Consider the following 26,652-nt stretch of genomic DNA (forward strand, 5'->3'; position numbering starts at 1 on the left):
ATATTTTATTGATTTTTTAGAAACATCGATGAGAGAGAGACATCAATCAGCTGCCTCCTGCACGCCCCCTACTGGGGATGTGCTCGCAACCCAGGTACATGCCCTTGACCGAAATCGAACCTGGGACCCTTCAGTCCGCAGGCCGACGCTCTATCCACTAAGCCAAACCGGTTAGGGCAAATTTTTCTTTTTTAAAAAATATATTTTTATTGATTTCAGAGAGGAAGGGAGAGGGAGTGAGAAATAGAAACATCAATGATGAAAGATAATCATTGATTGGATGCCTCCTGCATGTCCCACATGGAATTGAGCCCACAACCTGGGAATGTGCCTGGATGGGGAATGGAACTGTGACCTCCTGGTACATAGGTCGATGCTCAACCACTGAGCCATGCTGGTTGGGCTAAGTTTTTATTGTGATTTCTGGAGGCAGAAGCAAGAAATGACCAAGGTCAAGTTAGTCTTGCAAAATAAGCTAAATTAAACATTGCTTGTATGACTAAACGAGTTTTGTTTGCTCAGGTAAATTACAAGGCTGGTTTCCATTTGTTTTTGGATTTAACAAAAACCAGAAGCCATATAGACATATTTCAAATCATGTTTATAAGGCATCCAGTTTTCTATTTTATTAATTGGTATTTAGCAAAATGTCACTTTGCTTTAGGTACATTCTCTGTGATTTAAATAATTAATTTCAACAAAATTTACATATATTTATATAATAATAATACTGGGAAATACAACATTTTGCAACTAAACATTATTAAACATTTATATTGCACTTGCTCTGGATAGGGAGGTTAAATAAAAAAAATACATTAACACTGGTTGAAAATTCTTGACATTTATTTTTGAAATTTACTTTAATAGACAAGTCTTAAACCATTCTAGATAGGATTAAAGACAGAACTTTTATTTCCCAAATTAAGCTGTATATGCTGTTTTAAGGGTTAAAATCTGTATAAAAATAAAATAACTTAGTGGTTTATTTGAGAAACAATTTCTAACATATCAAAATTGATGACAGTATATAGAGTTCATTTAAATGCAACTTACATGTTCTTTAGAGCTTTTGTTGCAAAATCGACAGGTAGGATTTTGTACAGAGTAACTCTGCTAATAAAGATACACAAAGACAGGCCAACTTCTCTCAGGGCACATACAGAGAAAATTTGGCCACTTTCTTAAGTTGAAGATGAAAGAACCCAATTATGTTTGATGTCAGTCCTCAGTGGAATCAATCCTAAAGCAACAGAAGGATTCATTTCCTGGGATGCTGCATTTGCAGCTTATCCTGAGTCTTGTGAAAAAAGGATGATAGGTTTCATGACCCACAACTGTTTGAATAAACAGGATATCTGGAAGGCCATTCTCCATTTAAATAAACTTTAAATTACAGGGAATGCCAATATATGCACAGCTACACGTGACTCATGTTTATGTTCATTGTTTTGTTCCTTCTCTCTTTGCATTGCTCACTCTTACTAACCCTTAAGTAGTGATTAAAAAATTAAATTTCAGATTTTATTGTATAGTATAAACAATTACATGTCACAATATTGCTTGGATTTTTGTGTAACGATTTCCATGTATCTTCATTGCATTACATTTTTAAGTATGATATAATTATGTATTTAAATAAATGAGTACAGTATAATATAAATTTCTTTAAAAATGTCTTACTATGTGTTAAACTACATTAAAAAAAAGTATTTTTTTACATTTTAAATCTAAGGTTCAATTATGTAATTCTATGAAAAATATATTCATGAACTTACTGATTCTTTTATAGAGATCACTCAGAAAATTACTACTTAGAAATAATAAAATTTTACAATATTTTATTGTAAAATTAAATGATATAGACTTTTAATATTTTTAAAATAGCACACTCTTAGGGAAAGTGCATTCACCTATTTGAACTTGGTCTTCTATTTTATGATTATATTGATTAATCAATTATAGAAGGGGAATACATATTTTGTTTTCCTGTGAATCTATTTAATTATAATTTATATTTTGTTAGATTGCCATCTATGTGAGGAATCTAATCTTATCAAATGATTATTTCCCATCTAAATTAAACTCTTTTCTCTAACCTATTTGTTATTCTTCAAATTCTATAACTACCAAGAAAAAAAAATAAGTGTGCATTCAGATAAAAAAAAAAAAGATACAATATGCATCTGGAACAGAGGTAAACATATTTCTCTATAAATTTTAAATCTGATCAGGAAGTTATTTTAACCTCATATGAAGACAAATCCCACACACCCAGCTGAGGTGCACATCAGTTGCGAGTCGTTTTCCTCATGGCCAGATGCTGTCTTATGGAGGCAATATTGATGTGATAATAGGAAGGGATGCGACAGTGAACCAAATCTAGTTGTAATACACAAGTGCTGCTCCCAATCTCTTCCTGAGTATTCATCCTTTTCCCTTCTACGTTTGAGAAGAAAATAAAGAGGAGAGGCCAGGTAGGAATAAACAAAACAAAAGCATGTGAAGCTGATTATGGATAAACACAGCACAGACTTTAAGAGAGGCAAAGGGGCTCTCAAAAAAAGTAATTCTGTGGAAACATGCTTTCGATATGCATGAGAAGACTTTGAATAATTATACGTTTTAGTATTTTTCTCTCAAAATTTTGAATAAATGAAGCAAATATTACAGGCCACAAAAAGGAATTTAAAAAAATACAAAAGAAGTCAACTCATAGGAATATGGTAAAATTTGAACTTTGCTATTTGAATGTTCAGTTTTCATGAATTTTATTTGCTATCCATCAATGCTAAAGATAACTTGTGAGGAAAATGTTATTCCTTAAGCATTTTCCATAAAACACTGCTGAGTTCTTTGTAATTTGAAATTTACAGAAGCACTTTTTACATCATCTCTTTTTATCATTTTTCCCATGAAAAAGATGAAGAAGAGAAATGAAAAAAAGTAATAAAGTCAATTGGATGTAAACATCATTAACTTGAATAAATGAACTTGAAAAAATTTGTGGGGCTACATAATATATCGCCCAGCTATCTTCCCTCTCCTTGGTTTTTCTATTCTCTCCGATTCTATTCCACATTCAATTGTTAACTTAGTTTCTTTTTTTAAAAAAAATAAATATATTTTTATTGATTTTTTACAAAGAGGAAGGGAGAGGGATAGAGAGCTAGAAACATCGATGAGAGAGAGACATCGATCAGCCGCCTCCTGCACACCTCCCACTGGGGATGTGTCCGCAACCAAGGTACATGCCCTTGACCGGAATAGAACCTGGGACCCTTCAGTCCACAGGCCGATGCTCTATCCACTGAGCCAAACCGGTTTTGGCTGTTAACTTAGTTTCTTTTACTTTTATTTCTAGTTTAAAAAGGCCCCTACCTAATTAAATCTAGGGTCTCAGTTTGATGATAGACTTTACAAAGAAACTACATTCATTTGAAGGTAATTCAGTTAGGTAAATTTAAAAAAAAAATTGGTTTTACTTTTGCCAGAGGTGAAATATTGGTATCTCTTTGTAAATTTGTTCCAAAAAGCTCTGCTATGAGGGGTATTTCAAGGTACTTAAATACTCACCTGGAGATCCTTTCTTGGTCATCTTTGACCCTAACTCTTTTCTCTAATTTTTTTTTTAAATTATATAATTCCCAGGCCTATGTTGGGTCATTGTCTCCTAATTCTGTTCTATTATTTTGATGTTATGTGAGTTTCCTGTACTCAACCCCAACCCCTTCTACACAGGACGTATTTCTCACAAGCCTGGTCACCTAGGACCTGTCTCTAGCTCTTTCACGGCTGAAAATGTGCAGCTGCATTTTCCCCAAAGTGGCAGCATTAGAGTTTATTTGTGGCTTGAGTATCTAGTCTGTGTCTTTCAATACTTTTTCACACTCAGAATGGCCATTCATCCTTATGACTCAGATCCCCACATCTATAATAATAAAAGTGTAATATGCTAATTAGATCAGATGTCCTTCCTTCCAGACAAAGCCACAGAGGGTGGGGCCACAGCACAGGCAGCAGAGGGCCCCGGCCGTGGAAGGGGGCCAAGGACCTTGCACGAATTTCATGCATCGGGCCTCTAGTGCTGAGAATAAATAACTGAAGGTAAAACTGTGCTCAATTTATCCATATTTTCAGACTCTGCCTCCTACCTGGAGAAAAATGCTTGCTTCTATCAAGTCTATTGATTTTTAGAATAAGAGCACTTCATACTTCTGGCTCTATTAGCACTTTTGAACATCTTGTCCAGAGTTGAATTCTCCTCCAAAGATAGTCTAACAAGAAACTTGCCACATGTTATCCATTACCTGAATAGACATGTGGGCATAGTTTAGTATGGAATACTACACAGCTGTAAAAATGAAGGCTCTGTTAGCATTTGACACAGCATGGAGAGACCTGGAGAGGTTTATGCTAACCAAAATAAGCCAGTTAGAAAAAGATAAGTATCACATGATCTCATCATCTGTGGAATCTAATGAATAAAATAAGCTGATGAACAAAATAGATGTAGAGACATAAAAGCATTGGAAGGACTGTAGAATCTCAGAGGGAAGGCACCAGAGGGGCTTGGGAGAGAGGGGGGAAGATTAACAGAGGAACTATATGCACATATGCATAGCCCATGGACACAGACAATAGTGTGCTGAAGGCCTGGAAGGGGCAGGTGTGGGATGGAGGGGGGTAATGGGGAAAAACAGGGGGGGGGGGCATCTATAATTCTTTCAACAATAAAGATAGCTGATCTAGCTATCATAAGATTTTGGTCACTCAAGGATTAGTCTGAATTTTATGATCCTATTAGATATTAATTAATAGTAGGGACAAACAGCTATATGTAATCATAGTAACACAAAAGAATGGATATACTGAATGTTTTAATACCACTTGAGTAAATTGCAAACTGTGGAATGTTAATAAGTTTTAAAAATTTCAACTCAGAATCATTTTTAATGTTAAAAATTAAATCTAGAAAATAATTGGGGAAATAATTTTGGTGATTTATGTGTTACGACTTTTATGTTACATCCATGAAAATATTTTTTGTTCAAAATTTTCTTCTGTGAATAGAAGTTTTAACTCTGTTCTTGAAAGTATTGAGTGAGGATGACAAGTATATAAATGATAGCATATTTTCAAAATACAACAAAACTGCTTCACTAAAAAATACTGAGTGGGGAATAAATGAAATGATCATTGTCTCTGAGAGCAAAAATTCAGATGATTTAGAGTATCCCATAAATGACTCTGTTGGTTTTATTTATAAAATGTATCTTTGATTCACTTTTCTTTATGGCATTTATATCATCTTCTGGTCACAATTTTATAAAGCAATTTTTATGAAAGCTATGAAAAGGTATTTACCTTTTTTTCCTATCATAAACTTTTGAAAGGTGGTAGCATATACATCATTGAGTTTTATGAAAGAATTCACTGTGGATATTAAAATGTTCCCCATTCAATATGTTGTGGTAAATTCCAAGGGATTGTGTACTCGTATTTTAAAAACTAGTTCACTTTCATATTTAAGCATTTTAAATTTTGCATATACACATTGATTTTAGAAATAAATCAGAAAAAAATAATTGTCCAGAGTAAGTGAATGCTATTTTATGTACAATTTTCTAATTCTGTTTTTCTTGAGTTTTATGAAGTTCAGTCTTGATAAAGAAAGTTAAAGTTAAGGGAAAAAGTGATATAATCAGTACTGTTTAATTTTTCTACCTCTCATTTGTTTATATCAAACATAATATTTTGTTTTCTTTGGATACAAATTGGTAAATTTCTTCTCAATTCATTTCATGGGTATTTCAGTTACAGTAAAAAATTCAGATAGAGCCGAAACCGGTTTGGCTCAGTGGATAGAGCGTCGGCCTGTGGACTGAAGGGTCCCAGGTTCTATTCCGGTCAAGGGCATGTACCTTGGTTGTGGGCACATCCCCGGTGGGAGGTGTGCAGGAGGCAACTGATTGATGTTTCTCTCTCATCAATGTTTCTAGCTCTCTATCCCTCTCCTTTCCTCTCTGTAAAAAATCAATAAAATATATTTAAAAAAAAAATTCAGATAGAGAAGTGTCCTTTCTAAGAAATCCTTCCCCTTTTATAAAACAACTAGAGGCCCAGTGCACAAAATCCGTGCAAGGGGCTCGGCCCTCACAGCCATGGCAGCTTGCCTTGGCCCTTGCAGCCCCGGCTTTGTCCGGAAGGTCATTTGGCTGTCCGGTCTCATTAGCATATTACGCTTTTATTATTATAGTTAAGAACAAGAGAAATATTCTGCTAGGTGCCTATAAGAGTTTAAATAACCCTTTCTCATTTGGGTCTCTTTATTACAGTGGACGTCTGCATTGAGAACCAATACCCTTATGGGGGAAGGGGATTGACTGAAAAGAAAGTTAACAATAAAACCAAACAAAAACTATAACATTTTAGAAATACATATGTTGAGGGTTTTCAGCTGAGAGCATGCATCCTACTTCTTAAAGGAAAAAGAATGTCTGTGTTGCACTATTCAATTTTTTCTGATTATTCTTACCCTGCAAGGAAAAACAGTGGTTACTTCATCCTATGAATAAATTAAAGCTATATAAAGAAATTCAGAATAATAAAATCTATCTTTGAATAGCAAATACTTTAAATTAAGAGAAAATATTTTGTCAGTTTCAAAATGACAGCTCCATTTTCACACAAATAAATGCAGGCCTTATGCTGCTATTGTCTTCAGGCATCTTGAAGCTAAACAATTACATAAAGTTTGGGTTTCTTTTTAAGTTTTGAAAAAGTAATTAAAATCTTTGGGAAACTTAGTAAAAGATTTTGGAAGAATTCAGCTCCCAGAATGTTTTCCTAACTGGTGATGTCTAAAGTAGCAATTATGAAGACCACCTCTTATGAATCTGAGTGTTTTGTTTTCTTGCTTTTATTTTTACTTTCTAAAATTTTGTAAGGAAAGTCCGGCCAGAGTGGCTCAGTGGTTGGGCATCAACCAATGAACCAGGAGGTCATGGTTCCATTTCCAGTCAGGGCACATGCCTGGGTTGTAGGCTCAAATCTAGTGTGAGGTGTGCAGGAGGCAGCCAATCAATGATTCTCTCTCATCGTTGATACTTCTGTCTCTCTCTCTGACTCCCTTCCTCTCTGAAACCAACAAAAATAGATTAAAAAATTTTGCTAGGGAAACATTGGTTAATAATATTACATATATTTCAGGTGTACAGTACTATAACACATCTTCTGTAAATTGTATTGTGTGCTCACTAAGTGATTAGCTATTTAAAGTCACTTACTATAATGAAAACTGCTTCCTTTTAGGTAATAAGCAAATATAGGATGAGTATCTAAAAGATCAAGAAAACATAGCCAAGTTCTTTCTCTCCTTTTGTTAACTATTTGTGATGAATTTCTTCTATTAAAATTGATTTTCCCCTATTTACTACAGGTAAAGTGTCTAAGAATCTGAGGTTTTATTCTGGAATTAAGCTATATAATCAGGAATTTTAAAAATATACACATGGATATCCTATATAATAAAGTGGGAATATGCATATTGACCATCACTCCATCACAAAGATGGCTGCACCCACAGCTGAGGCCAAGTTCCCTTAAGGAGCCTTAAGGAGCAATCAGCAGAGACCTGAGGCTATGCCCTCCCCCACCCCCATGGGGCTTGACAGGGGACCTCAGGCCATGCCCCCTGCCCTGGCGTCAGGCTGGGGGACCTCAGGCCATGCCTCCTGCCTTGGCACCAAGTCGGGGGACCTCAGGCCATGCCCCCCACCTGGCGGGGCTTGATGGGGACCTCAGGCCTCACCCCCTGCTCCGGCACCAGTCTGGGGGATCTCAGGCCTCAACCCCCGCCCCGGCACCAGGCCAGGGTACCTGAGTCCACGCCCCCCCCCCAGTGGGGCTTGACAGGGGACCTCAAGGTGCACTTTCCATCCTGGTGCTGGGCTAGGGGACCTCAGGCTGCTCCCCCCGCCAGCAGGGCTTGACAGAGGACCTCAGGCCTTGCCCCTCACCTGGCAGGGCTTGACAGGGGACCTCAGGCCATGCCCTCACTGGCAGGGCTTGACAGGGGACCTCAAGGTGAGCTTCCCATCCTGGTGCTGGGCTAGGGGAACTCAGGCTGCTCCCCCACCCCAGCGCCAGGCCATGGGACCTCAGGCCGCACCCCCCACCATGCGGGGTTTGGCAGGGGACCTCAAGGTGTGCTTCCCATCCTGGCGCTGGGCTAGGGGACCTCAGGCTGCTCCCCCCACCCAACAGGGTTTGACAGGGGACCTCAGGCCGCACCCCCACCCCGGCACCAGGCCAGGGCACCTCAGACCGTACACCCTGCCCTAGCACTGGGCCAGGGGACCTGAGCCTGCGCCCCCCTGCCGGTGGGGCTTGATGGGGGACCTGAGGCTGGGCCCCCCTCCTGCTGTCAGGCCAGGGGACCTGAGGCTGCACCCCCCTGCCTGGTGGGGCTTGACAGGGGACCTCAGGCCATGCCCCCCACCCAGCGGGGCTTGACAGGGGACCTCAAGGCATGCCCCCTGCCCCAGTACGGGCTGGGGGACCTCAGGCCATGCCCCAAATCCTGGCGCTGGGCCAGGGGACCTGAGACTACGCCCCCTGCCCAGCAGGGCTTGACAAGGGTGGGACTGGCCGGGTCTGGATCTAGCCCAATTGGGGGGGGGGGGGGCGACCGGGTCTGGGTCTCACGCAATTTTGAGGTGCATGTGGGTGGGCGGGGACTTGACTCTGGGTCTCGTGGTGTGCTCCAGACTCTGACAGGAGGAAGGTTTTCATATATATTTTACTAATTTTCTTTCATCTCTGACACTTCCATTATAGAGAAAGGGCAAATAGCAATATTAAATTATTTCCTCTAATAAATCCCTTTTTAATGTGCATGAATTTCGTGCACCGGGCCACTAGTATATAATATTTTAAAAATAATATGCAGCATCAGACAGAACATAGTACCAAGCAATCCAAAATATTTCAAATATTTTCATTTTCTATGTTCATATTATTTTATATAATACTTGAGGTATTTTTAGAAAGTTGCATACCTGACATGAGAAATCATATAATCTATGTATATAAAAGTCTAAGTTATGGCAGAATGACCGAACGACCGGTTGACCGGGGCATGGAGGATGGACCGAGACCTGCCCCTGTGCCTACTATAGCCTTGTGGCCCACAGTTCCTTTCAAGGTGCACGAATTTGTGTACTAAGCCCCTAGTCAATAATAAAATGTCTTGGGGCTCTAGAATAGCTTTATTACCTACAAATCTGATGAGGAGCTCTTCGTCCTGAAAGCATCTGAAGAATCAAAGGAGGACAAAATCAAAGGTGGGAGTGGGGCAGCTGCAGAGAGTTGAATTTAGAATTATGGCTCAGGGAATTTTGCACAAACACAGATATCATCTGAGTGCTGCACTATTGCATCTTTATCTCCAAGTGTGTTGTCTGGTAAATGTCTATGTGTGAGTGTGTGTGTATCATCTGTTGTCCAGATTTTTGCAAAATGCAAATATTCAATCACCCCATCAATTTAGAAATTTAGGTGTGATGTTCCTACATAACCCCACAGTAATTATTTGTCTTTCTGAGTGAATACCTCATACCTCACTGTCTTTATGCTTGGACTACACAGAACACAGAAAGCATAAGGGAGTAATAAAGCTATTTTCTCCCCTTCTCCCTCTCTGTGCCATAGTCAGTCAGTTCAGTGTGTGATGGTTGAGGCTCCGTGCTGAGGGCAGCCAGGGGACACACAGATCAGAAAGCCCAGTTGGCAAGAAGCTGTCTTCGTTGACTCTCTCTTGTGTTTGCCTCTGCTTGTTAAGTTATAAAGAATAAGGGTCGCACTTGAAATAAAACTGATAAATGTTTCTATTTTTATACTTGCTTATAAAAAATATGTATTTCACATTTTTATTTAGATATACTTTTTGGTCCTCAATCTAGGGCTATAGTATTCAACTTGATTACATACATGTAGAGATCTGTTTCCATTTCTAGAATGGCATCAGAAAACTGTAGAAATGAAACCATCTCTTCCATTCCATTATGCTGATTACTGAAGTTTTGGCGTTGACATGTAGTGATATGTTGGAAGATAAGTGGCTCTACTTCCTCACTGCCATGTGTATGTATATTTCCCCTCAGCCATGGCAGATAATCCAGCCTAACAAAGGAATCCAACTCTCAAAGCGGCTACAAATTCCTACTAGTTGTCCTTCCACCCAACCCTCCCTATCTTCAACTAACTTCAGTACAGGGCTGGGCAAAGTAGGCTACCCTACCAGCCATCATTACCTGAAAGATAAATCATAAGTAAGGACACAGAACAGTTCCAGTTCATAGAAGCTTTAGTGAATGCTACTCCTGTTTCAAATAAAATAGAACAAACAATATATTCAGAGTTCTGCTCTTACTTTGACAATTCCGATGTCATTTTTTTCTTTTATTCAGCAGGATTTTGTTCCATAAGCCTCAAATCAGAATTACTCCCTCTCTGCTTATATTCAGTTGAGGCTATTTGTGTCATCCCAGTTTTTGCCAAAAGATGGCTGTGGGATTACCATTGGAACCACTTTCTATCAAATTGCTGTTCTAATTATCTTCTTAAATATGCAGGGGAATTAGCAGAACAATGTTCATAAATTGTAGATCAATGCTTAGTGTCTAACAAACATTAATTATCACAGCTTCCCTCTACATCTGTCTTATCTTTCTCCTCTGCAGTCTAATGACTGGCAACAAGAAGAAATGGGTTGTTTAAACATTAAAATCCACAGTCTTCACTTTTACACAATGTCTTTCCAATCCCTAGACATTAACACAATCCTTATTGTGTGTATGTGAAGAATATCCCTTTCCTGAGCACTGTGCCAAGGCTTTATGTTTGCTTTCCACTATCTTCCAAGTTACTCCTCCAGACACACACGTACTCATGCTCATTCTGTCTCGCACCACATGCACACACATATTCTCCCCGAGTGTCACAGTTTCTCCTTGAATACTTGAGAAAACTTTCACAAATTGCAATAAGTATTACTGAATGCATACTGTGTGCTAGTCACTGTTCAATGTGCTTTGAATACAGCAATGAAGATAACAGTATCCTAGCCAGTTTGGCTCAGTGTATAGAGCATCAGCTTGCGTACCAAAGGGTGCTGGGTTCGATTTTGATCAAGGGTAGGTGCTTTGATTTCAGGCTTCTTCCTGGCCCGAGCCTTGGTCTGGGCTGATGCAGGAGGCAACCAATCGATGTGTTTCTCTAACATCGATATTTCTTTCTGTCTTTCCCTCTCTCTTCCACTCTCTAAAAATCAATGGAAAAATATCCTCGGTGAGGATTAATAAAAAGATAATAGTCAAAGATTTTTTTTTATCAAATGTATCTCACATTCTGGAGGTCTGATACAGATAATAAACATAACAGAGGAAATTATACAGTATGTGAGAAGGCAATACATATTATAAAAGTTGTAGACTAGGGCATAAGAACACTGAGGCTTGGTAATTTTAAAGAAGCAGGTCTAGGGCCGAAACCGGTTTGGCTCAGTGGATAGAGCGTCGGCCTGCGGACTGAAGGGTCCCGGGTTCGATTCCAGTCAAGGGCATGTACCTTGGTTGCGGGCACATCCCCAGTGGGAGGTGTGCAGGAGGCAGCTGATCGATGTTTCTCTCTCATCGATGTTTCTAGCTCTCTATCCCTCTCCCTTCCTCTCTGTAAAATATCAATAAAATATATTTAAAAAAAAAAAAAAAAAGAAGCAGGTCTAGGCTGGCTGGTGTGTCTCAGTGGTTGAGTGTGGACCTATGAACCAGGAGGCCACAGTTTGATTTCCATTCAGGGCATATGCCTGGGTTGCAGCTGATTCCCAGTAGGGGATGTGCAGGAGGCGGCCGATCAGTGATTTTCTCTCATCATTGATGTTTCTATCTCTCTCTCCCTTTCCCTTCCTCTCTGATATAAATAAAAACATACTTTAAAAAAGAGGCAGATCTAGTATATCTTAAAAAAGCCTGAACACAAACCGGAAGGATTTAAGAAGAGGTATACATGAAGATATGAAGTGGTACGAATTTTCAGATAGAGGGAAAGCTGAAGCAAACAATAGTTGTACATGAGAAACAGCAAATGGTCAGTGAGACAGCGTGGGCAGAGGCAGACAATAGAAGATATGATGTCAGAACAGGAATGGGAGGTTAAATTGCCTAGAGCCTTCTAGATACTATAAAAGCTTTGACTTGATTTTTCAGTTCAGAGTATTTTCAGTGGGGAGACAACTGATTTGTAGGATCCCAGAATTCCTCTGGCAACTGTACTGAGAAGAGATAACAGGGGGAAAGAATCACAGCAGTGGCGTTATTCAGAAGAAAGAAATTTACCTAGGGAATCTGGAATCTGGGCTGTGGGCCAGGTAGAAGATGAGAAGGAAAAGTAATATAGATGGTCAATTACTATACGGAGCTGTTTTTATTCTTGTGTGTACATGTGTTGAGAGTATCGCACATAAACTGATGCCTTTCATATGAACAGAGCTCATCACCTGAATAGGGAGGCATATTTACATGAGATTTCCCATTAATAGATTCCATCATAATCTGCACTACTCAGCAGAAGCATAAAAAGGACCCAAGAATTCTATGAGCCTTATTGAATGGCCCCAGTGGACTAGAAGTTCTTCACTGTGCCTGTCCATTCATAAAAAGTCAAACACAGAATAGGGTTTCTCACAATTATGATCAGCTATATCCCTGTTAGGTATTCCATTTCAGAATAGTCTTTATTATTATTATTTTTGGAATTGTTTACTCAAACTCATTCTTTCAGATATTTTAGGATAAATCATACAAGAATATCCATAATTATATCCTTTAAAATGTAGTCCAAAAAGAGAAAATTATCAAAATAATTCAATCTTCCTAGAATATTTTGGGGAAGGGAGTTGATTGTACTTACCATCACAATTCTGAGTTCTGAAGGAAAAAAAATAGGGCCATGCATACTAAAGGACAGGGCCACTGAATCTACATGGGCATTAAGGATGATTTAGGATCTTTTTCTGAGACTATCTTTTCTGCTGGCACTTGGGTTTATAAAGCAACCATAGTCGGCCCTGAAATCAGTTGTGTCAATGTCTTTCCCTAAAGTATCTACCAAGATCTAGACAAGATCTAGACTTACATATGGAAAGTAAAGAAAAAGCTCATACTCACTTTGGGTATAAATTACAATATGCTTTGAAGCTTTCTAGTTTAGCAATAATAACCAAGGTATTGTTCATTGTTGTTCATTTGGCTACTTGTGTCTCTTGGAATGAAGAAGGGGTAAATAACTTTCAATCTCAAAATTACAACACAAATAAGCAGTTTTAATTCACACATACACACGAAATAATAAAGTCTTGCTACCTTAGTGTCACCTATGTCAATAAGCAATATTTGGGTGGCTCAGACCTTGGACAAGCATGAATAAGGGGAAATGCTAGAGATATTGCAAGAAAGTAAGGAGAATGGAGTAAAGAGGGAGGAGTAGAGTAATCTTGATAGTGGCGGGGTGTGGGGGGGGATTGTATTACAAGAACTCAAATGCCCTAGTTTGCTTATCTCTCATGAAAAACATAATCCAGATTAGGTATATTGTATTTTATTGCATGTATGATTGGTTTTTAATGTAATTTTAAGGATACTAGTATAGGAAACATATTTTTCTTTTAGCCAGATTCAGATTCAGTTCTATCTAACACAGAACTCATGGTATCATTTGATCATAACCACATTTATTCCTGTTAAAAGAATTTCACTAGATCTATATGCTAAAATAATGGGGCTAAAGTATAAGAATTTTCCTTCTCTCTAAGGGTAGCCAGGATTGAAAAGTCATTTCAAACCTTGTTGAATCTGTGAAGCAGACAATGAGTTCATTTTAATATAATTCCTTTTCTACTTTTCATTGAGCCAAAGGTGTACTTGATTTGGAATATTATTGAACATATGAGGGCGAAGTCAGGAGATGGGCCACAGGCATGACATGTGCAATGCTTACCCTTAATCACCAGAGGAGAGAAGAGGTTAATGGTCACAGGATGGATGCATTTCTGAAGCTACTTTTTGAAAATTCTATTTCTGAAAACAATTTCTGGGAAAGAGCTATTATGAGGAGGTGGAGGAGGAGATTTTCTTCACTTAGAGGAAAAGCTGACACTTGCCCCAGTAATTCAGTGATGTCTCAATTTCCCTCGGATGACACAATGTGTCATGAATCGCCCCTGCTTTAGGACTGTGAGCCTAAATGGAAACGTAAGAAGAGGGAATTTTGTTGTTGATATTTGTCTGTTTGCTTGATTTGCTTTGTATTGATTTTAGGAATAGTCATAGGACAATTCTGACTTCAAGAGTCTTTTTATTTTAAAGAATAGAGGTATATTATATTCTTCTAAATATTTTGGCAAATATAAATAGATTATATTTTCCTTCATAATTTAAAATATTTACCAGTGTCCAATCTTCAACTCTTCATTAGTAATGGCACATATCATGGTTATTATCCAATAAATTGAATAAATTACAGTGAGACAAAGTGAATGTTCATATAATAGGATGATCATTTGATAACTAAGGATTGTTACATGTAGTGGGGATTACTAACTATGGATAATATACATAAATCTCAGATAACAATAAAAAGGGAAATTACCTTTTCCTATGAATTTTATATACTATATTAGAAAACTAGAAAAGAACAATGATAAATATTATATATATGACTAGAGGCCTGCCTGCCCCCTCAGCCCTGCCTGCCCCTTCTCACAGTCCGGGAGATGTCCTACTGACAGCTTAGGCCCATTCCCCGTGGGGAGCGGGCCTAAGCTGCAGTTTGGCCTCCCTTTGTGAGAGGCGACTGTACCCATCAGGGAAAGGTGCCGCCCCCATCACCCCGCTGCTGCTGCCACTTCCAGGCACTGCGGCTGGCAGGCCCTCCTCAGCCTGCGCAGCTGCTGCAGCTTTGTCCGGAAGGATGTCAGGAAAACATCCAGTCTATCTGGTGTAATTAGCATATTACCCTTTTATTAGTATAGATCATATCCATATAATTACATGATTCTGACTTAATAATATAATAAATCATCTTATTTTTGGAAAAAAATAATTTTTATTTCTTAATGGGATACAATAGAAAACTTTTCAATATACAGGCATTTACAATGATTCTCTCCTTGAGCAAATCTGGTCAGGCTTCTCCGAGCCCTCAGCTTGACTAGGACTCAACGTGGCTTATGTAGATGTTAACAAACACTAACATAGTTTCTATCAGCTCAAGTCTGTATTTCTGGGATGAGAAAAATAGAGGCAAAAGGCAATGCAAACATTACTGAGGGCACAGGACTCAAATACATTATCTCAAGAGATTTTGGGGGCAATGTCATCAAATGGAGACCGAATGGAGCAGTTCTTAGTCCCAGAAAATTACAACATAGGACGAAAAAGAATTATGAGAGGTTAATATATATATATATATACTGAGTGGTCAGATTATTATGACCACCTGACATTTGTAGGCAAATTAGCTGTATGGGATATGGAAGCCGAAGGCCTGTTCGAACACCTTTGCTGTCTGCAGTTACTAAGATAAAACGTCTCCAATTCACACAGGAACACAAGGATTGGACAGTCCAGCATTGGAAAAAAGTCATGTGGTCCAATGAATCACGTTTCTAGTTGCATCATGCAGATGGCAGAGTGAGAATTTCACGGAAACAGCATGAAAGCATGCACCCCATGTGCATGAGTACAACCCTTCAAGCTGGTGGGGCAGTGTTATGGTTTGGGGCATCTTTTCCTGACATGATTTGGGCCCTTTAATTTGTGTAGAACAACGTCTGAATAGCACAACATACCTAAATATCATTGCTGATCAAGTTCATCCTATCATGTTGATGGTGTATCCCAACGGAGATGGCTTCTTCCAACAAGAAAATGTGCCATGCCACGGTCCTCGTATTGTGCAGGAGTGGTTTCAAGAACATGAGGGAGACTTTACCTTGCTTAGGTGGCCCCCACAATCACCAGATCTCAATCCAATTGGGCATTTGTGGGATGAAGTTAAAAGAGCCATCAGGCAGCTGGTTCCACAACCATCAAATCTCACAGAACTAGACAATGCTATTCATTAGGCATGGTATCAGATTCCTCACATCACCTTTCAACATCTCATGGAGTCAATGCCAAGAAGAATCACTACAGTATTGAAGGCAAAAAGTGGCCTAACGAAGTACTGATGGGGTGTTCATAATAATCTGGCCACTCTGTGCGTGTGTGTGTGTATATATATATATAATATATCCTATCTAATAAAAGAATAATATGCAAATTGGCCATCACTCCAACACACAAGATGGCTGCCCCCATGTGGTCAAAGATGGCTGCCCCCATGTGGACACAAGATGGCCACCACAAGATGGCCAGCAGGGTAGGGCAGTTGGGAGGGACCAGGCCTGCAGGGGAGGGTAGTTAGGGGTGACCAGGCCTTCAGGGGAGGGCAGTTAGGGGCAATCAAGCTGGCAGGGGAGCAGTTAGGCATCAATCAGGATGGCAGGGGAGTGGTTAGGGGATGATCAGGCTGGCAGGCAGAAGCAGTTAGGGGCAATCAGGAAGGCAGGTAGGCGAGCAGTTGCAAGCCAGCAGTCCTACCGGGATTGGGCCTAAACAGGCAGTCGGACATCCCTTGAGGGGTCCCAGATTGGAGAGGGTGCAGGCTGGGCTGAGGGACACACCCCCTCTGTGCACGAATTTCGTGCACCGGGCCTCTTATAAAATAATGAAAGTATAATATGCAAATCGACCAACTGCCGAACAGCAGAATGACCATCCAGACAATCATGCTTTGACATGCACTAGCGCCAGGCCAGCCAAAGCGGGTATGATGCGATTGGTCAGAGGGGCCTCCCCTGCCATTGCCCCACAATTGCCCTGCAGAGGGAGGCCCAGGCCACTGGCTAGCGATCAATCAAGGGAGAAGGGGGTGTGGTGGCGGATGCAGGCAGCATAGGCCAAGGTGGGTGTGGGCAGGGGGCGGGCTGGCTGCCAGCAGCTGGAAGGAAATCTGGGTCCTGGGTGTTGGCAGCCAGAGGGAAGCCTGGGTGAAGGTAACTAGAGGGAAGACTATGCCAGCAGCTGGGGAAAGGAAGTCCTACCCTTGCCAGGATTTCATGTATCAGGCCTCTAGTATATATATATATATATATTTGATTGATTTCAGAGAGGAAGAGAGAGATAGAAACATCAATGATGAGAAAGAATCATTGACCGGCTGCCTCCTGCATGCCCCCTGCAGGGCATTGAACCCACAACCCAGGCATGTGCCCAGACTGGGAATTAAACCCTGACTTTCTGGTTTATAGGTCAATGCTAACCACTAATCTACACAGGCTGGGCAAGGGAATTATGAGGTTTTGATAATGAAAAGGTGTTTTGTCAAGAAGGAAATGGTGTCAACACTAATTTTAAAAATTTACTAGATAGTGCATGTCTCTAATGCAATTCTCCAAGAAAAAATAATTTGTGTAGACAAATTTATTTTTCCACACATGTGGCATATTCACAGTTCCAACATTAACTTCTTGTCAGAGATGTTTTCTATTTGAGCCGAATTTCACAGGATATGAGTTGTGGACCATTGAACTAGGATGGCATCCTTCACTCTAACACCCCTAAGTTTTTGCTATGATTTGAACCTCTTTATTGGCAAAGGAGGCACACAGTGTGGATGGAAAGGGACTTTCAGTCTTGGATTCAGACTTGTTGATTTCATCAACGTGCAGTCTGACTATTTCAAAGACTGCTGGCAGGAGGATAGAAATTGTCCTCCACAGTCACTGGATATTCTGAAAGGTCTAACCATTGATATTTGGAGAGAAGCCCCCAAATTTGGAGACCAGATAGGCTTCTGATAGCCTCTCCAAAGGGAAATAACATACTCTTGTTAGATGCAATCTTCAAAACCATAGCTTAAGAAAATAAGAGTAGAATAATATCTTTTAACCATTATTACTTTAAATTCAAATAGGTTTATCAAAAGTACTGTCCAAATTAATCTTTCTTGACTTTAATTTGAACTTGGAAAGGTGAAGTTTTATCAGATTGAAAATTTAGGAAGAATTAACAAGACATTTTCAACCCAGTGTCTATTTACTTTCTCTTTAGAATTTGTTGGCCACAGTATGCACAGGTTCTAAAATTACCTTTACACACTTCAACTTTGAAGGAAGATAAACTCCAAACCATCACCCACAATAATCAATACTAATAAAAGAGTAATATGCTAATTAGACCGGGATACCTTCTGGACGTCCTTCCGGACAAAGCCATGGTGGTGGGCAGTTAGGGGCGATCAGGCTGACGGGGCGTGGGGGCAGTTGAGGGAGAGCAGGCCAGCAGGGGGGACAGTTGGGGGCGAGCAGGCTGACAGGGGGGCAGTTGGGGGCAATCAAGCTGGCAGGGGGGGGCAGTTAGGGGTGATCAGGACGGAAGAGGATAGCAATTGGGGGCGATCAGGCCGGCAGGCAGGTGAATGTTTAGAAGCCAGTGGTCCCGGATTGCAAGAGGGATGTCCGACTGGTGGTTCAGGGTTGGACATCCCCTGAGGGGTCCCAAATTAGAGAGGGTGCAGGCCGGGCTGAGGGACCCCCCTACCCCATGTACGAATTTCGTGCACCAGGCCACTAGAGTAGTAAACAAAACACCCGAATATGGTATTTAGTGTCATCAACCTCATTTTGAATACAGATCTAAAACTTGCCTATTCCTATTAGCAATAAGGGTGCTATTTTGTTTCTCTTTTCTATTTTTAATATTTCCATCCAAAATTCATCAGAGACCAGGAAGAGGATATATGATACATGTACAAGGTATTGATCCCCAATTCCCACCTTGAAAACAGAATGTTTATTAGGTAAAGGTTGGCTCTTGTACATATATTATTGCTGTAGTTCAATAGAAGTAAAATATATTTTTCCTACTTCCTATTCTATTTAGTCATGTTTATATATTTTTGCTGCTTTAAGCAAATTTATTTTATAAAAATGGTTTTGGTACTTAAAACATCTTTCTGTATTTTTCAATTTTTTATGATGATAATCTCTTTCCTGTTATCTAGTATGATCAGATGATGATTTCTCTACCATTTTTTGAAAATATATAAAAATATCCACTACAAATATCAATCCCTCTAGCCAATTAAAAAAAATAAAACGGCATGTAAATTATGTGTAATTTTAGTGCCAGAAAACCTAGTTTTCAATCCCCCCCCTCTTTCTCTCTCTCTCTTGCTCTCATTCTCACTTTGTCTCCCTCTCTCATCCTCCCTCACCCCATTTTTCTCCCTTTCTATCAAATCTATACCATATCTACTGGTCATTTTCTTAAGATAGCATAGATTTTCCCCATAATGATTCTTGAAGTCCAAATTCTCTCCAGCTTCTGCCTGTGTGTATATGTGTGTGTGTGTGTGTGTGTGTGTGTGTATATATATATATATATATACATATAAAATTTCTTGGAGGGTAATATCACTATATGCAACTCTACCATTACCAGAACCAGAATTCACTGGATGAAGCTTTTGGTATTATAAAGAACGTTACCTGGATGAAGACAGATATATTGAATTTCAGAGGTTTCAGAATATTCTAATTCCATTTCTAGTGAGGATATACATGATTGGCAGAAAATAGCAGCAAAGACCTTGGGAAATTGGAAGGTGACCTTTAAGATTGAAGAGGCAGGATTCAAAATGTTTTTTTCATTATTAGATTACTAGAGGCCGGATGCATGAATTCATGCACGGGTGGAATTCCTCGGCCTGGCAGGATATCAGAGCGGATTGGGACCATCTTGCCCAATTACCCATCGGGGCCATGGGAGGTTGGTTGGCTGCAGGGGACGGGCAGTGCGAGGTTGGTCAGCCAGGGGGAAGGGCCATGGTAGGGTAGCTGGCCGGGAGGAGGAGCCATGGGAGGTTGGCTGGCTGGGGACAGGGGCCACGGGAGGTTGGCTGGCCGGGGGGAAGGGATGCAGGAGGTTGGCCAGTAGGGGGGAGGTGCCATGGGAGGTTGGTCAGCCAGGGGGAGGGGCCATGGGAGGTTGGTCAGCCAGGGGGAGGGGTCATGGGAGGTTGGCCAGCTTTGGGGGCAAGGGCTGCGGGAGGTTGGCCAGCCAGCCCCCCAATAGGGGTCATTGGGAGGAAGGACCACAGGAGGTTGGCCGGCCACAGGAGGTTGGCTGTGGGAGCGCACTGACCACCAAAGGGCAGCTCCTGCATTGAGTGCCTGCCCCATGGTGGTCAGTGCATGTAATAGCGACTGGTCGTTCCAGTCATTCAGTCGCTCAGGCTTTTATATATATAGATAATGGAAATTTTTTTCTTGCAAAATGTTTAATATTATTCAGAATTTGAAAAAAAAAAGCAAATAAAACAATAAATAGAAATGTCCACTTGCCTATTCAGACAGTAAGTTTAATCACAGTTGTAATTTGACAAATCACAAATTAATTTTTTCCACTTAGATTCATCTTCTGCAGCCCAGTTACTCCAAACAATACGTGGTTCTTCAGGTCAGTCATAAAATGCCCATAAGCTTCAGCTCTTGCCTTGAGGAATACGTTTAGGAAACTCACCATTTTTTTTCCTTTTGTAAGCTGTTCAATATTATTTAAAGAATTATCTTACCCTATAATCATTATTTTATACCTTTTATACTTTTCTGTGAGATTGGTCATTCAGTCTCTTAAATCATTGCTCTCATTTTTCAGTTTTTTTCAGGTGATCATAAATTAAAATTTAATTATTTTTTTCCAACATCAGGCCAACATGTCTGAGAATTACCCAATAAGAGTAGCCCCAGTGCCCATCAGTACATGAGTGAATAAAAAAGCTGTGGAAAAAAAAAAAGCTGTGGTACATTTATACCATGGAATACTATGCAGCTGTGTAAAAGAAGATATCTTACCCTTTGACATAGCATGGATGGACCTGGATACTATTATGCTAAGTGAAATAAGCCAATCACAGAAAGACAAATATCACATGATCTGATTTACTTGTGAAATCTAATGAACAGATAACAAAATAAGACCTGATGCATGGAGGCATGGAACAGACTGACATATCTGGGAGTAGGGGGGTGAGAAGAGATAAACCAAAAAACTTATGTACTTAGATGCATAGCCCATGGACATAGACAATAGTGTGGAGAAGGCCTGTGGGGATAAGGGATGGGTGGAGGGGGATAAGAGGGAAATGGTGGACATCTATAATACTGTCAACAATATATATATATACTAGAGGCCCAATGCACAAAGATTCATGCAAGAATAGGCCTTCCTTCCCCTGGCTGCCAGCACCAGCTTCCCTCTGGCACCCAGGACCCGGGCCTTCTCACTGGCCACCGCCTTCCGCCTTCATTCCAGTTGGAGCCACCTTCCGCCTTCGCTCTGGCCCTGCCGCCCTCCTGTAGCTCCCTCCACCCCTGCCCTCCCCCCCAATAGCAGGCATCCTGCCCTGCCCCGGCTACTCTGCGCCTGAGCGTGCGCGCTGGCCAGAGGCCTGGAGCGGCTGGGGCAGGGCGGAACGCTTGTGTTGTCACCATGGCGACAATGCAAGTGTCCCAGCCTGGCTGCCGCCTCTTTTTCACATCAATTTGCATATTCCCTCCTTATTGGCTGTGGTCACTTCCATCTTTTGTCACGGAGTGACGGTCAATTTGCATATTCCATCTTTATTATATAGGAGATATATAAACAATAAATGAATACCACCACTATGGGGAATAAGAGTAGCAGTAAAATGCTTTCATATTTTGTTGAATTTATGTATAATTGACATATATCATATTTAGTTTCAAATATACAACATAATGCTTCAATATTTGTATATATTGCAAAATGATCATCACCATAAGTCTAGTTAACATCCATCACCATACATAGTTACAAGATTTTTTTCTTGTGATGAGAACTTTTAGGATGTATTCTCTTAGCAACATTTGAATATACAAAATTAATTATAATCCCACACTGTACATTTCTTCCCCAGGACTCATTTATTTTATGACGGGAAGTTTGTAACTTTTGACTCCCTTCACGGATTTTGTCCCCCCTTCTCCTCCCCCACCTCTGGCAAACACTAATCCGTTCTCTGCAGCTATGAGCTTGGTAGCATGTCTAGACAATAAATAACAGATTGTTTCCATTTCCTTAAATGACTTCACACAAACCATTCTCTTGACAATTTCTGAAACAGTTGGCATTGATTTGAAAAGCACATAAAAAAAAACAAAAAACTGGTGGTTTAAGTGATGAGGTTGTTAGCTCACAGAAATTCATGGGATGCTGAATCTGGAAGACCACCGGCTAAACAGAAGCTGGAGCTGCAGTCAAAACCATGCAACAGAGACTGCAGAGAATGTGGTTTCGGTAAAATAAAAACACAAAAAATGCAACGCAGCTTTCACGGTAGCTTCTGTGGCCAGCATCAAACAAATACTTTTTTTTTTTCTCCTGGGAAACATATTTTCCACTTGTTCTGCATCTTTGTCCTTAGCTTCTGCTTCATGGGTATTTTTGGTGGGTTGAGGTTATATGACATGTCCAGACATTAGATGGGACACAGGTATGTTGGACAGTTTCCTTCAGATTATGCTTCAACACGTGCAAGGTACCAATTTTAACAAGATAATATGTTTCTTATTTATTTTCCATGTCAGCTTTATGTGAACTGAGGTTCTACTTCTGATGTGTCCTCCTGCCAGGACGGAGGGTTCAAGGGCAGAGTGATGTGTTGTCCATGAAAGCTCCCGCTCTGACTTTGTACACAATCACTTCTGCTCACATTTCCCTGATGGAAGCAAGTGACTTGGCCGAGTATGATGTTAATGGAGCAGAAAATTAAACTCCTGCCATAAAGAGTCACTTAAAATAACTTGGCAAAAGGCAAAAATGTAAAATATTTTTTTATAGTGTAGGCAGTGGATAATTATAGTGAAGGCAGTGGATAGTGAAGGATAATTGAAATACTAATAAAACCTACTAAATTACTGTATTTTTCTTCTATAGCGTGAGGTGAGCTTCATCAATTTATTTTTTATAGAAATTTACCAAATACAGGAACAAAGTTTTAATTGCTTGGCAGGCACATTATGATAATTGTTCACTATAATTTTAAAGAGGATGGTATTTTAATTTTTTCCCTCTCTTTTGGATACCTCTAGGACTATTAATTACAAAGGCAGCATCGCCAGAGGACAGCAAACTGATGGTTTCTACCTGTTCAGATAATACATTAATACGCATGATCAAGGTTACCTAGTAGTAATATTTCATTTTTAGAAGTTTTATGGAAGTACCCCCATGGGTTTGGCAAATAGAGGGATCTGGGCCTAAACTGGCAGTCGGGCATCCCCCAAGGGGTCCCCGATTGGAGAAGGTGCAGGCTGGGCTGAGGGAATGCCCCCCCCAACCCCGTGCATGAATTTCATGCACCGGGCCACTAGTAGTAGATATAATCTGATTTTAAAATGTAGTCTAAGTATAGCCCTTCTTTACGACTGAAGTTGAAATGATAGTAGATGTTTAAAAAACTGGCAGAATTTCTTAACTAGACTATCCAAATAACTGTGATCATGCTACTATTGTTAATTATTTTGAGAATAATTACATGTTTTTCTGAAATTTATCAATACATCCTAATAGAAAATGGTCAAGAAAATGGTCTTCTAAACTGTGTTTAGAAGAAACACAATAAAATGTCATCCAACTTGGTTCTACCCAAAGAAAGGGTCTATCCTTATAAAAATGATCTGGTTTGCTTTCCCCCAATTGAAATTATATAGAAAGAGAGTTTAATATTCTCAGACAAATTATCAGCCAGGATACCTCTTGTCTAGATTGGAAAACTGGTAAGTGAATAACACAGGAGATCTTAGGAGTAAAATTAAGATATTTTTATGTTGTTGATAAAGTTCTAAAATTCTGGTTTTCCAATTTGACCTTACAATTCAATAATAAAAGCACAAAGGATTTTGTATCCTGGAAAAATATAATTTAAAAAAGGTTATTAAAAACTAGTTTAAAATTGATAATTATTTAAAAAAATTAAATATTGTGAAATAATCACAATCTCAAATGAATTTTTGGAAAATCTCAAAACGAATTTTTTCAGTGGAGGACAGTATAATATAAGTTAATTTGCTTCCAAATACATTGACATATAAAATAAAGAGAAGGAGATTTAAGAAGCATTGAAGTGGTGCACAAAGAGGTGATTTAGCAGAACAAAAAAAGCAAGCCATCACATATTTAACTGCAAAAACTTTCATTTCAAAGTAATGAGGAATTAACCATTCAATAATCACCACTGGATAAATTTGTTCACTACTTGGGGAGGGGGGGAGGGGCTTAAAAACAGGAAAAATATATGTAGAAAGTCAGAAAGAAAACAAGATCACCAAACACAAAAACTAAACTTGTCAGCCAGGATCCTGCTGGAGAAGAAAAATCACACCAGTGAAGGGAACAGAAAATTGTATTTAAAATAAATTTTATCTACTAAAAGGTCAACAGAGAACTTTAAGGAATACAGAAGTTGAAATCTCACAAGGTAATTACTATTTCTATGGCTGACAGAGAATGAACAGAATTAGGATTAGAAATTCAAGGCAGGGGCACCAACTCAACACTGACCTTCAGGTACAAGAGGGAAAGAATGGTGGCCAAAGGCACAAGCAGGCTGCCTGTGACCAGGAAACGTGATGGAGTGTGCAAGCTGCAGCTGGTCTGTGAGAGAAGTCCACGGCTTGATGGTGGAGACATAGCCGCAGGCTGTGAACCACGGGATTGTAGGAGCTGCCTTCTGTTGGCTGGTGGAGATATTTGCCAGTAAGTGCCAGCCATAATGTATCCATCAGGGCCACCGTAGAGAAGACTACCAGATGCGCACCCTCCACACCTGTCCCAGCTTGGTCCCTGATTATTGTGTAGAAAAACTGCCCATTTCAAGAAAGTTCTTTTCCTCTCAGGTCTTACAGTGTCCTTCCGGCACCTTCTATTGGTGAAGCCAAACATCAAGCCAGCTGCCTAAGGAAAAGATGTCTACAAAATTCATCGTTAATGCTGCCATATTATTCTTAAAAGTTTGTAAACACTTCAAATCATGTCAAAATTGAAAACTTGAAATCATTTATTACAAATTGTTTAACTAATATATTAATAGATGTTTAATTACTGTAAACATTAGAAAAAAACATTAAAAATTGACATTTATGATTGTCATTTAAAAAATTATACTACAGAATTTATCAAGAGCCTGAGGAAAAATGGGATTGAACATGTAAGTTTCTAAAGTTCAAATGGTACAGAAATTTGAGAACACAATTTAAAGCATGACTATTATTTGAATCAGGCATTCTGTTTTCAAGAATACATTCCAAAGAATTAAGCATACATGCGTGCAAAGGTACATGCATAACTATTTCCAGGGATTATGCATTCGATTATCTTTATATTAAAAACAACATACATAGGTATCAAGTGGGGATTGGGTAAACAAAACGTGTGTGTGCTCTGGAAGATGATGGATATAGTCACTAAAGTCAATGTATTAACAAGCGAGGAAAGAAGTCGAGAAAAGAATAATAACAATGGCCAGGTGAATAAAAAGATAAAGTCGCCAGGCCTGTGTTGCTCAATGGTTGAGTGTCAGGGGAGCATGGGTTTGATTCCTGGTCAGGGTACATGCCCGGGTTGCAGGCTTAATCTCCTGTGGGGGATGTGCAGGAGGCAGCCAATCGATGATGTTTCTCCTATGTTTCTATCTCTCTAACCCTCTTCCTTCCTCCTCAAAAAAATCAATAAAATATATTAAAAAGATAAGTATATTGTTGAAATAAAAAGTATGTATATATATAAATTTGTAGTGTAAGGTTTGGAAGAATCTGTCTCAACTTTTAAAAACTGTTAGTGATAGAGAGAGTTCTACTAAAGCCATGACTTTTTACATTATAACTGGTTATTATTTTATTTATAATTATTAAATTTTAAATATTAAAACTGTAACTAATGCAAGAAATAGCAGATATATGATATGTATCATATACATATAAAATCAATAAGCAAAACCACTAGTATTAAGCTATAAAATGTAAATGTTTTTTACATTACATTAAACATGAAAATATTATATTTTAGAGAAAATAAAATTATGTTTGAGTTCTTTTTGTCCTGTTTACTCATCTAGAAATTATCTGAATCAGTAATTGGTAAAACATGGTCAAATTCATATTAATAAGTCAAGTATGACCCCAAAATTGATTAGTAGAGTTTAATACATGTGTTTACTATGTTTTGTATCTAGCTATAATTAAATGATAATAAATAGGTAAAAAAAATTACTAAAGAAACCCATACTAGTTATTTTAAACTAATTATATGACTGGGAGATAAAAATTGGTTGATATAAAATCAATGTTCATGTAAATACCTTGTATAAAAGTTATATAGAACTTTTCATATAATGTTAAAGAAACAGCAACACTACAGTCTATCAAAGTGAACTTGATGAAAAATAACATAGTAAATTGTTTAGAAT

This window comes from Plecotus auritus (assembly GCF_963455305.1).
Source record: "Plecotus auritus genome assembly, chromosome: 7".
Lineage (NCBI taxonomy): Eukaryota > Metazoa > Chordata > Mammalia > Chiroptera > Vespertilionidae > Plecotus > Plecotus auritus.